Source organism: Hoplias malabaricus, chromosome 12 (assembly GCF_029633855.1).
Source record: "Hoplias malabaricus isolate fHopMal1 chromosome 12, fHopMal1.hap1, whole genome shotgun sequence".
Lineage (NCBI taxonomy): Eukaryota > Metazoa > Chordata > Actinopteri > Characiformes > Erythrinidae > Hoplias > Hoplias malabaricus.
Genome location: NC_089811.1, coordinates 29,615,428 through 29,628,902, shown reverse-complemented (window position 1 = coordinate 29,628,902; position 13,475 = coordinate 29,615,428). Strand labels below are relative to the sequence as shown.

Below are 13,475 nucleotides of genomic sequence, written 5' to 3'. Positions count from 1 at the left end.
TGGACAAACATTAGACCCTCTCTCTCTGGCCAGTCAAGAGCTATGCTTTTCGACAGGGAGGAGATTACCAGTATTTATCTTCATTACCATATTAGCTTACTGCCCCTTCGTCACAACCCATAAGAGGTTACAGCTCTCACAGCCTGTGAATGCAACACAGTACACAGAGAGTAAAGCCCCGTACTTCGACAGCTTCACCTTCACTTCGATTCTTATTAAGAGGTGAAGCACAGAAAGAGGAAACTTGAAAATTAAGATGTTAAGCTCTCTATCTGCATATTTCTTAGTTATGTGTGTTAATGTGTTGTACATTTTAACAGTGCAATACATAGGTAACAGGTTTGTATAGCAAAAGTTATGTGACTATACCATACTTTTTTTAATGTACTAAATAGAGGGACTATGCACTTATGTTTATCACTCACATTTACGCCTGTGTAAATATATGATATGATAATAAACTAGATTTAATTTGATTTTAAAAGGCTCAGCATTCAGTAAATACTGTTAATAACTGTATTCACTCGTAAAGAAACTATAATTATGCAGTTACAAGAGTGAGTATAGCCCACAGAGTGTAGGGAGTAAGAATGCATAAAACATACTCAGGTTCATATTTAAAGATGCATTTCATGACTGAGTTCCCAGTGAAAATAGTGGCAAATGTAATAGTGATCTGACAGATGTAACAGCCATAGATATCACACATATCTCACAGAGATTACCACATCCTCTGAGTGGACTTGGAACTTCAGTGTTTTACTAGATATAGTACACATCTTACCTCGCTGCCAGCTCCTAAATTCCTGAAGATCCTAGATACTGTGCAATGTTACAGTGGAATTGAGTGGCGGTGCTGTGGCTGCATGCACAGTGGAAAAAAGCCCACCATAACACACTTCCTTGGGTATTTAATTTTCAGCAGGAAAGTGAAGTTTTATTTGAAGCATGCTGGACACTTCAGGCTGAGTTCAGTGGAGCAGCTGGTCAAGGTAACTCTAGCTAAATAAGTGACGAAGACAATAAAGACCACAAAACTCTCACTTACACAAACCATGTACAAACATGGTTCAGCAGACTTGCTACAGCTTAACACTCAGATGAGTAAAGAATATTCACCTGGATTTGCAAATTATCATTTTATCATGCCATCCAGTGTGATCTAATAAGAAAAAAAAACATTTACACAATCAGAAATATTCACAGCGATGTTAGCTGTAACCAGTTGAATGTTTTAATACTTTTAAAATGTTTACGTGAAATGGTTACAAATGGTACAGTGTCTGAAGCCTAAGATATTGTTTCAGATTAGTTCTGGAATGTTTTAGCCTTCAAATATTTTGAAATGTATTTTTTCTTTAAACACATTGTTGGCCAAGGAGTTCACTCAGCACTTTATCATCTTGTTCACTGAAGATAACATAACAGACGCTACATAATTTCTATTTTTGAAACACTGCTGTGCCAATAAAACATTATTCCTCTGAAAGCATCTCTGATGGTAAGTATCTGTAATCTACCTCTATTCTTTACACATTTAAAGTTCATTTTGGTTCGTTTGCTATACGAATTGTTCAGACATCGTTTGATCTTGCCAAAGAGGGAATGGGGTGAGAGCAAGAAAGAGCAATTTTTAAAAATGGTTAGAAAATATGGAAGATTAAAGATTTGTTAAAAAAAAAACAACAACAAATAATTATATGGTACAAAAATGTTTAAACTACACTGTCAGAAACACTGTTGTGGTAGCCACAAGGGAACATATCTGTACCTTATTCTACTATCATTTTTAAATTGTGTTGATTTCATACACCCAGTTTTATCTCCAGGACTTTATGTTTTTTTCTTTTACACAGTTCTATAATGAAAACATGTCCTTCAAGAGAACAGAATGTAAGGTACCTTTAGGGAAAACAACTGGACCTTTAAACACTGTTTGTACCTTTAGTGACAAAACATTAATTCTACCATACCTTTTTTTCGGAGTGTGTACATAGACATCCTACTGAATCAATCCACAACAAAAGTTAATGTACACTCTCAGAAAAAAAGGTACATTAGTGGTATCAGAAGTACAACAGTGTTGAAAAGTCCTGTTGTGTTCCCTAAAGGTACATTACAATCTGTTCTCATGAAGAAGAGATAAATGTTTGTAATCTTTCATTACAGAACTGTGTCAAATAAAAAAAACAAACCAAAACATATTATAAGTCCTGGAGATAAAATGGAGCTTATGAAATCAACACAATTTTAAAATCTACAATTATAATAAAATAAGGTACAGTTATGTTCCCTAATTAAAGGTAAAAATATGAACCCTTGAAGGTACCACCACAGCGACAACTTTTCTGACAGTGTAAGCTGTAGTACCACTACATTTCTATTTGGAACTCTCCACTCTAGTAATTTAACCACTTCAACAGTCTTTGCTACACTGCCAGAAAACAGGCAGGGTACGTCATTGTGCCCTAAATGTACAAACAGTGTAAGTCTTCCTTTAAGGTTCAACAGTGGTTTTAAAGTCCAGCTCTGTTCCTTTATGTTTTAAGTACTTTACGTTCTCCTTTCCAGGAGGAAAGGTGAATATTTGTAAGATTTTATCATAGAAATGTGTAAAATAAAACAACAGTGAAGTACCCTGGAGATGAAATCAGGCATATATATATATAGATATATATATATAAAACTTTAAAATGTACAATTATTATAGAACATAGAACAGTTATGTTGCCTAACTAAAGGCATTAAATACATACCTTTGAGGGTACCACCAGAGAGACATGTTTTTCTGACATTGTATGCCAATTATTCTTTTACTTGAGTCTTTGTTTTTGAAGTAATAAAGGCTAGTCTTAGGCTACATTTACTTTAATTTTAATCTTACGCACACAGGACTACAGTCTGTGACACCATTTTCTTCACTCTTACCAATAAAACAAAGATACTAGAATCCTCAAACCAGCCTAAAGCCAAAGACCATTTCTGCCAGTGGCAAACATAAAAACGGCTACGTAAGATGAGTTACTGTAAGAGGATGTGCATGTATGCTGCCCCTGTCCTGTGTAGGAACAGGATGAGCACAAGGCAAATTGAATGTGTATAATAGTAGCAGGTCTAGTCAAAATGGATGAAGTGAGATCTGGGGGTGTGACGACATGTCCAACAGTGTAGAATGTGAGCCCCCTCTCACAAAACCACACCAGCTTTCAGCCTTCAGAGGAGCCAGTCAGTGTAAACAGCTCACCATCAAACTGCCATGCACTCCACTAGTTCTTTTTCATTTAAGGAAGTATTCCACTTCTTTCAATCTTATCTAGATCATTTGCTCAGGAAGTTAAAAAAATGACTTGAAATAGTGTATTGTATAGAAATGTATAGACAAAGGAGGTGATAAAACCTAAACAACATGTCTATAACTGCAACAATATAGGAGACAAAAGAGATGAGGACGCAGGATGCAAGTGTGAGTAAGTCATTTTTAGGGAGATTCACAGTAAACGAGGAAGCAGGGGTAACAGGAAAAACATGAAACTTACCATAGGAACACTGACTACAAAACAAGTTATATTACTTAGTCATAATTGTTGCTGGCCTTTAAAAATGTTTGTGGGAAACACCTGCATTAGTTTTTCGTTTCACTTTATGGAGCATCCCTTTCCATTCTTGTGTTTTTTATCTGTTTAAAACCGCCCTTTAAGTGAGACACATCCGAGCCTAGTGAGAAAAGAATTTAAATCAGTGTTGGGGTCATCACTGAAAAGGACAAACATTTATTTTTAGACCCAATCAAGACATGGCTCTGATTTCGTATCCACGTGGGCTCCAACCCAGCGGCTTGAAACAGAGCAGGACCAAGTGAACCAGATAAAAAATCTTTAGATATTAAAATGGCACAGCAGAACACTGAAGGCCAGATTTACGCATGAGCGCAGACATGGAGCAAAAGGTAACTCGATTCTGGCGCAATATGCATATTCATTTTCAGTGACAATATTGCAAAAGTGTAAATATATTAAGTTTTCCTTACAAACAAACTATATATTTTGACGCATGTAGATTCTAGGCAAATTAGGGAGTGTTTGCCATGCACACATACGTTGGTATGGTTTTTCCAGTGTATGTGTAAAGCTCATGTCTCCATCTTGTTGCTGCGTCTACTGCAAGTGTTTAAAACAATTAACAATTAATTTAACAATTGCCTAAATGCCCAGAATCAGTAATGAATATAAAATTTGAAGATATCACTTGAGGGTGGGACACATCCCTAAACAAAATAACCTTGGACACAGTGGTGGGCTTGATTACAATTTGTAGATGCCACACCAATGATGGCCTTCCAGGAACTGATCACTGCATGGGATGGGATTTAATATGTTTGGTATATTTTATATCAACTGGCTAAATCCATTCTGCAAATATGCAAGCACACAAACACTAAAAATCTCAGGCCTGGGATTAACACAGATACTGGAGTGAAAAGATACAGTTAGACACCAAGACAAGTGCCCACACTGACATCTGTCAGGTGGGTGAAGAGCTGCAATGGAGAGGGGAGCGTTTGAGCTGAACCCAGGTTAAGAGCTCAGTTGGGACTTCAACATACGTCCAACCGCGATGGCACTCCTCCACAACTACACAACACAAGTCTAATGAGAAACACACCGTGCCAAGCCCGACCCTCCACACAGCTGTCCCCCACCAGTCCGACCACTCTCCGCTACACTAAGCCTGGACACCAGCACCTTGAGGATTTAAAGCCCCACTTATCATTAAGGCACCTTTCTCACCAGATCCTACATTGGAATGCAAGGCCATCTTTTAAGCTATTCATTTCTGTTTGTCTTGTTTTGTTTACCGCGCAGCAGGGGCCGCTTGCAAAGGCCATGACCTACAGTCATCATGAAAACAGATGCAAAACAGGTACAATGTTGAGTTTGATTATCACAGAACAAACACAACCTCTCAACATTAATCAGCAAAGACAGTACAGTAAAAAGCCTCCTCTCATCTACAGCCAGAACATGTTACTGTTATTCACTCACAGTAATGTCCTGTCCCCCCCCATATATATTGACATTTCAGCCGCTGTTTATGTTTGTAAATATTTATGCAATGAGAAAAAAAACACAACAAATACAGCATGAGTGTGAAACATCTCTGAAATGCAAAGGTACGCTCGCTTCTATTTTGCTCTCAGAATACAACAGCAAGGAGAAAGGACAGCTAGTGTTTCAGTCAGTGTTGCGATCTGTTAGAGAGCATCAGCATAGCTCAGAGACACTTGCTTTGAAAGATGGAGCTTACACATAGGTGGGGGAACAAAAAAAAAACAAACAAACCTACTCCTGTGTAATATTTCTGCTGTACACTACTCCACATATTTGGCTCCCTGGCCATTAATGCATTAAAGCTGAATTATGTACAGCAGATTGACAGAAACTTCTCAGGAAAAACCTTACATAAGCCAAGAAATTTTCATGGTCCAGTTTTTAGTTCTCTTTGCCGTTTGTATCAACTAATACCCAAATAGTTGTCTACTTACTTTAGCAGATCTTCATTAAAGTCACATTTTAGAAACAAGCATGAACTTCATCTTATACCAGGGATGTAAGGAAGGTTGGGACTGTTTAGAGACAGGTAGCCACCTGCAAGACAGGGTACCTAGTTACAGTTGCCAGTCAGCCAATGCCAACTGCCATTGTACATATAGTCATAGCTACAGGTCAACCAGGGGCAACCACTATTGACCGTGAGTCAGTAATAAACAGAATTCTCTCAGCCACCACTGGTAGGTACTTCCTGCTGCCAGCTATTTAACTGCAAGTGTAGTTTTTAAAAAGTAATGGGTACATGGAAAAAGTAATTGATGTATAGTATAGAATTAATGTTATTTCATAATTCCCCTATATATAATTTTAAAACATTATAGAAGCCATGTACTCTTAAATTGTATACATTTGTGTTTTATTTTTATTCTAATACACAGAATAGCTTAGTGCAGAAGGTTTTAAGGCCGTCACAAAAAAAGTCCAGATTAAATCTGTAGAGTTGTAGGATAGTTCTGTGTTTCAGTGCTATGTCCATGGCATATTATTGTATTTAAACCTAATTCATTCTAACTAATGAATTTAAATTAACAAGTACATTTTCCCAAACAAGAGTCAGATTTTCCTATCAGTTTATCTCTAATAAAGGGAACAGAAGGAACAATAGAAAATAGAATGCTTCAGTCATACGCAAGTATCTAATGGTAAATTGGAGCTGAAGTGAGAGGCAGAGGAGAGACAGCAGATCTGTTTAGCCAGGTTGTTAGCCTGGGTCATTAGTGAACTGGCCTACATGTTTTCACTTGCCAGTGAACTGCAGGAGGTCAATTGCTTCCAAATTACTCAGCATTGCTGGGAAAACATTGAAGAGATAATTAGTACACTCTCTGAGTCTGGGCGATTAACTGTGTTCTAAGAAACAGTTAAATGTCTGGGCTACCAATATTGCAATTAGTCCAATATGTGCAGCGAATAGGAGATGCCTTCAAGGCAATTGTGAAACACACTGTTACACTGTCGTGGCACCAGCTAAACACGCCTCTCACGAACACTAATTCTGCTGTCAAGCTCACTTTAGGGCTGAGAAGGTGATATTCTAAAGTTAATCCCAGAGTGCTGACCTAGAAGACAGGGAGACTGCAGGACTTTTTGCACAGAAACTGTCAAAATATGACTAGTCCAACATCTCTGATCAAACGACTTTCAATAAGTAAAGGGGTGTATCAGATCTTAAAAGGTTGGACATCACTTTAAGGAGATTTAAACAAGAGAAACTGTAGATTTCATGAGTAAAGTCATAATATTTAGAGATTAATGTCAAATGTTTTGAGTATAAATTCAATACGCTGAGAAGTCATTTTTAAGGTCAGTCGAGACCTTCACATGTTAATATGAAAAACACTGAGGCTTTGCTGAAGTTATAATTTCAAGTGTCACAAATAAATATACAGCAACAAAAATGTCACTTTCATCTGACCTTTACGACTTTGTTGATATTAGACTTTATCCTCATATTTCTCCTGTTGCAATTTTGTTCACAAATTATTTATTTTCTGATTATACTAAAACGTGAAAGTTTTATTTTCATATGCACAGTAGAATTAAATTACTTTAATAAATGATTAGGTTCTTAAACTATACAATTTTATTCCCAAAATCTAATGTAGTCATTGCTTTATGACAGCTTCCCTAAAACGCTGTTGCAGTAATAATAAAGAATAACACAACGCTACAATTTCAGCATGAGCTGATTTCTACTTTTCTGTCCACACTGATGGGGATAATGCCTGTCGAAACAAAGAGTCTTTGCTCACTTATCTCAGGTTTTCCTATTTTAGATTCAGTCTTCTATTATTAATGCAACATGACTGAAAATAATTAACTCTAACATTTCAGGAGAGCACATATTTCACACACCCCTGACAGCATGGGGTTGGCCCAGAAGCTACGAGACAACGGTCCTGAGCTGGGTATGGGGGAATTTGCCATTAAGACCGGAGGAACATTTGCTTTTCATTACCTTTAAAATGTGTACTTAAAGCTACCATGCCTTCCATTTCAATGCATTTAAATGAATCCAGCTCAAATACTCGTAATCCACGCGACCACATAATAGCGCTGAGCAGCCCTGACTATTGCTTTTGGACACCATGATTTTTTGCAATGGTTCTGTGAACTGTACTGCAATCCATGAGATTTCCTGGAGATCCTGCTAAGGTCATCGATGCTTGTGTATGTGGAAACATGTGCGAATATTAAACACTAGGGTGTGTTGGTCTTGCGGTAAATGCTTTGTGTCATTCATGATTTCTGTTTGCAGAGCCATGTTTGGAGACTTACACTGAATTACACTGATAAGAGATATTTGTTATTTGCTCCTTTTTTTATCTGTAAATATTATATAGGATTTTTTTTTCATTGTTTTTCATACAATACCTTTAGGGCAATGTAAAGTCCAGCCACTGACAGCTAATCTCCACTGAACAGACATGGAGGAGCATCCAGGGAGCAAAATTAAAAAACATGAGCAAAAGACAGCGAGGGAGATTTAGAAATGAGCGTTGAAAAACAGAGGATGGAAGAATGAGAGAAGACAAGCACTGAATATGTGTTAGCTGGGGTCATAGCACATGTCACAAAGAATTATAAGCACTGCCTTGTTTAACCATAATGTCATACTCATTCCCAATTTAAATTGATCATTTCATTTAGAGGCCAGAGTTCATTCCCTCCCAGTGAATTATTTAACTCTTTACTGTGACCTTTCCCTGAGTGATCCGTTAATGACAGAGTGGGGAAAAAAAGTGGGATGAGCTTTTAGCACTGAAAGAGTGAAAGAGGGTGCACAGAGTAAAGAGCAACGATTCTGTGGAAATGGGAAGACCAGCTCACACTGAAACACACTGCTGGATGACACGGAGAGATATATGTGTGTAATTCAGCAGAGAGTGAGCTCCTAGGCACGGAGGCTAACAATGCTAATAGCAGAGCAGCTCTCTGGAGGCTAATGTCAAGTAGTATGCAGATATTGGCTGCTCCATCACCCAGTGAAGTAAGATGAGGGTAAGGAAAACCAAATAAAGCTATGCAATAGTTCATCTGAAAGTGGAACTGCAGACAAAAATGTGTAATCATGGATTTGTAATTGTAATATAATACTGCTGGAATAACATTAAAGCACAGACAGGAACTTGTTAGGTATAGAAAGAATTTCTGTTCTGAGCGTACTGTTGGACACCACTGAGAAAGTTGTCACAGATCTCACACACACACAAAACCTATATTTGAGCAGGGCACAGACAGTTTGGATTGGCAAATGCTGTAATGTACCTTTAAAGCATGATGGCAATTGCTCCTCTGAATCCCTTTCATACCCTGCAAAATAATCACAGAATAAATTGTATATATATATATATATATATATATATACACACACACACACAAGTATTGGAGATCAGATTGCAACACAGTAGTGTTTAGTGTGCACCATATATTGGGGAAAAAATTTTTTTATGGTTGTACTAATGAACTTCAAGCAACACCTCTCTGTCAGTCAATTCCACTACACTGCTCTCACCTTCCCTCACTTTCTCTCCACCTGAGTCACTGTCACAGCCCCCTCTCACCTCATCTTCACACTCCCTCCCTCCATCACTCCGCATATTTTTCACCCCGTCTGCCAGCATTCTTTCTCGCTGTCTTAATTAAGCCCTGTGGGGTGGGGAGACACACTTCCTGTCAGCCACTTCCTACATGTTTTGGCCCTACCAAGCCTTTCCCTACTTACACTTCAGAAACAAAGCTATAAATAAATAAAGAAATACAACTGCCTAAGCAAGAGTGTGAATTTTCCCAAATAAAAGGCAGATAAGACTGGAAGAAAGAGAAGAACGACATCCAGCTTGCAGGAAAACAACCAAATCTGCCATATTGCGAAAGATCACACATGCACAAACATTGCAAGAGAATCAAAATAGGACCCGTTCATTATTAAGGTACAGTATGTGTTAGAAAAATAAAAGCAGCCGTGAGTTCACATGTGCCAATGCATATTCAACACAGCATATGGAGTGCCACTCAATCTAAGAAGATTAAAATGGAAATGTAGTACAAGACTGGCATGTATGAAACTAAGGCTATGAAATAATTCTTCACAACTGATCACAGATTGCACTGTTAATTGCGATATAAGCCCTGTTTTGAGTGTCATTTTATTTTCATTTTAAAAACAGCGTCATTTTTGTAGATAAATCAGCAGAATATATAACATTCATCAGCAGGTATTACTTGTAATAATTCAACTTTAATCTTAAAATAAAATCATGTAAATAGAGGACTAACATTAAAGAAAAATAGTCCATCAACAGCATCAGCACCACAGTTGTAATCTCACATTCTTCTGTGTCATAATTCTGTGTTTCGCTTTGCTGTTGCTTATTTATTTATTAATTATTTTAAAACTTTTTCTTTGCTCATTAACGTAACCAATTTTCCCACAAGCACTAATTTGTTCCCCTTTGTAGGCATCCTCTAATGCCATATTGAAGGATATTACAGATATTGGTGTTTCAGCAGTGTCTATTTGCTTGTAAGTGACACTTTGATCAAGAAATGCTTCCATTTTATAGGTGTTTTTGAAAGAGAGGTTTGCAGCCACAGAGTCTTGGCTATGGATAGTTCGGTAAAATGGGGCAAATGTTTTAAATATGTCTATAAAATTTGTCGCCTTAATTTTTAAATAAACATTTTAATTCTGACAGCAAGTGTTTAAAATTGCTACACCAGTCCAAATTCAAAACATTGCTGAGAGTTGTCTGACCCCTCCCCTGACGCCAAGCTCACATGGGTTGTCAGGTTGAAAAAAATTGAACCAACACAAACAAGTACAGAAAAACAAGAAAAAAGCAAACATTCTCCGTGTCCACATGGGTTTCCTCTGGGTGCTCCGGTTTGTTCCCATGGTAAAAAAACACACATTGGTAGGTGGACAGGCGACTCAAAATTGTCCGTATGTGTGAGTGTGTGTCGCCCTGTGAAAGACAGGCGCCCCCTCCAGATGTGTTCCTGTCATGCACCCAATGATCTCGGGTAGGCTCCGGACCTGCCGTGACCCTGAACTGGATAAGCAGTTACAGACAATGAATGAACTTAAATGTTATTTTAGGAGGCAGACGTTTGCTTCTTATTCACAGTTTTCATGTTTGAACGTTTAGTTCCAGCTTAAATGGGTCAGTTTTTATAGGCTAATATAATTCATTGAAGAAAATCAGCCAACTTGGCATCCATCTTGTAGTCTTGCTGGGTTCTGAGCTGTCACAATCTTTAAAATACATCACAAATATTTACTCTTAATTTACTCCGTCTCCGGTCATGGTGCATTTAGAAGGGTTTCGAGGATTTTTACGTCCGGTAAAATCTAATGTTATCTCTGTTCACTTGCTTGCTTTCACATCTGTAGCAATGCTGTGTTTATGTCTGCTATTGTGTTTCAAACCTGACAATGCTTGTGTAAACTTTACTGTGATGGACCGAGGGAGGGATCTCAACCCAAAACACCAACAGAGCTCTTCTCCAGAACAGAGACTTATCAAAGAGGAATATTCTGGCTGGAGAACTGCTGTAAGAGAGGCCGGTGCTTCAATGTAGCATGACTACTCATTTTATTCCGTTATACAGTTATACAGACAACAAAAAAATTTATGTATGGTATTGCGTCACAGTTTATGGACTGGAATGCACTCCAAAAATAATGTAGTCTTGCGCTGGAGAGAAAAAAAACAAAATTATATATATATATATATATATATATATATATATATATATATATATATATATATATATATATTTTTTTTTTTAAACAATATGTCCCCTTGCATGTACTGAGCTTTTGTAAACTTTTTTAATTACAGTTTCTCTGAAATTTTTAACATTTGTGTATTTTGTAAAATCAATATTGTAACATTGTAATAATATTGCAAAGGGAAACAGACATTAATCATGAACTGTAGTTTATTCCCCTCTGTTTTACCCCCTATTGTATCTAGTTCATCCCCTCAATATGTCTAGTCTTGATAATTTACTAAAAATTTAGTTTATAGGTAAAAAACAAATTAAACAAAGCCAATTTCTCTGCCCCCAAGACAGGGACACAAACACACTTATCTCACATATACTCATCTTGCTGAAGGCAAATAGTGAATGATGGTGGTCCAGAGTGACAGTGGTCAGAACTCATCAGCACCTGTTCATGGCTAGAGCCACTGCAGACTATCTCCACACGCAGGCTTCCTGTGACCCTGAGGAGAGAGAGCAGAGGCCTTATCAGAGGCCCTGACCCCGGCCCCAGTCATGCTCAGATATCAGCTCCCCTGGGAAAGGCCTCCATGCTCCTGGAGAAACAAACATGCCTTCTATCACAACACTGAGACCACAGGATAGCCCCGGGTCCCCCTGATCTCATTTAGCCTGAGCGTGTGGCTGGAATGATGTTAGCGTGGTTCTGTCCTGATACTGGGGTAATCACTCTGAGATGACCTTGCTGTGCACTGCCCCTGAAGGTTACCGAACAAATCCTCCCTACATGAGCTCAGCTGGTCCTGATCTCACTGACCAACACACTTGGCAGTGCATGACCTCATGGAAAAATAGAGGGGGGGAAAAAGAACGTATTTTATGAGGGTTTAACAATCTCAGCTGTCCTATTACAGGCTACACAAAAGAGAGAAACACAACTTCTCAAGTCCAGGCAGAGGTGAAACTCAGCTCTTTTCCAGATGCAATGAAGAGCAATGGAGAATAAGCCTGGGAACTGTTCACACTTATTAAAAAGGTTCTGTGAAGTACTAAAAAATGTCATAGGACTTGTTTCAACAGTAAAATCCTTTCTACAATTCCTACGTTAATTAATTTTTCCCTTTACTATTATGCTGCTGCTACTAATATTACTAATGTACAGCAGAGACCCCTCAGTCTTCTAGGTCTTCAGTGAAGCCATAATGATTTCTGTGAAATAAGAATAAAATAGTGTCTATGTAAGATCCACATTCTGTGCTTAATGTGGCAATTATCTTGTATAACTCTTTAGAGTAATCTTGTATTATTTCTTTAGAAAAACACAAAATCATCCAAAAGGGATACGTTTCTCTTACATTTTATAAGCTCTCCTTGGTCTTCAGAAGCAGAACTGAAGTTCTAATGTGTCCGTTTAATTATTAATATAAATAGTTGATAAACAACATTGGAATTAACTACATATGTACTGATTTTCAATACGTGGAAATGCCTTTATTAACATAATTATAACAAAAGGTATTTAAATCTTTTAAATATAACATAAAAAGTATTTTATAAGCTTTAAATATCCATGTTATATCTTGAACCTCCAAAAATGCCTGATTACCTCTAAAATACTGCCAGAAATATTGTCATAGGCATGCTAGCAGACCTAGCGCTGATTGTTATAGTTCACCACTGCACCTACTTCTACCACCATGGCTATTGCTACTACTGCTTTTACAACTGCTAGACTATATTAGCTGACTATTACAGCCCTGTGGAGGCCACAACATCAAAATAAGAAAGTCATTTTGTCATAAACCGTTAATGGCTCTATTTATAACTATGACATTACTCAGTTCACCCCCATGATTTGCAATTCATCTACACACAAAAGCCTCTTCACTATAGATATAAGTAAATAACTCTCTTCAGTGTCCTTGGATCTACCTATACATCAAAGTGCTGCAAATATTGCATGTTACATATGAAGCTGGAGTTGTTTTTATCATCCTCTCCCACTGGCCCAGTGGGTCACAAGTGGCCTTCCTGAATTAACATCTGCTTGTTCCACACATCCTTGGGACGTGTCCTGGCAACAGAGACGAACATCGAGACCAAGTGGCCAAGTTTAAAGTAAAAATAATAATAATA

At 37.7% G+C, this 13,475-nt stretch overlaps 1 protein-coding gene across 2 annotated transcripts in view; it reads right to left on the bottom strand.

The window, feature by feature from the left end:
- Positions 1 to 13,475, bottom strand: part of epha3 (eph receptor A3) — a 196,529-nt gene that overhangs the window by 101,896 nt on the left and 81,158 nt on the right. The window contains exons 3-4 of one of the 2 annotated variants that reach the window (XM_066641191.1): positions 11,788 to 11,842; positions 8,877 to 8,921 (exon numbers count right to left, since the gene is read on the bottom strand). The gene's annotated coding sequence lies outside the window, so the exon portion shown is untranslated. The remainder of the gene's footprint in view (positions 1 to 8,876; positions 8,922 to 11,787; positions 11,843 to 13,475) is intronic. The other variant, XM_066641189.1, reaches the window with a different exon arrangement.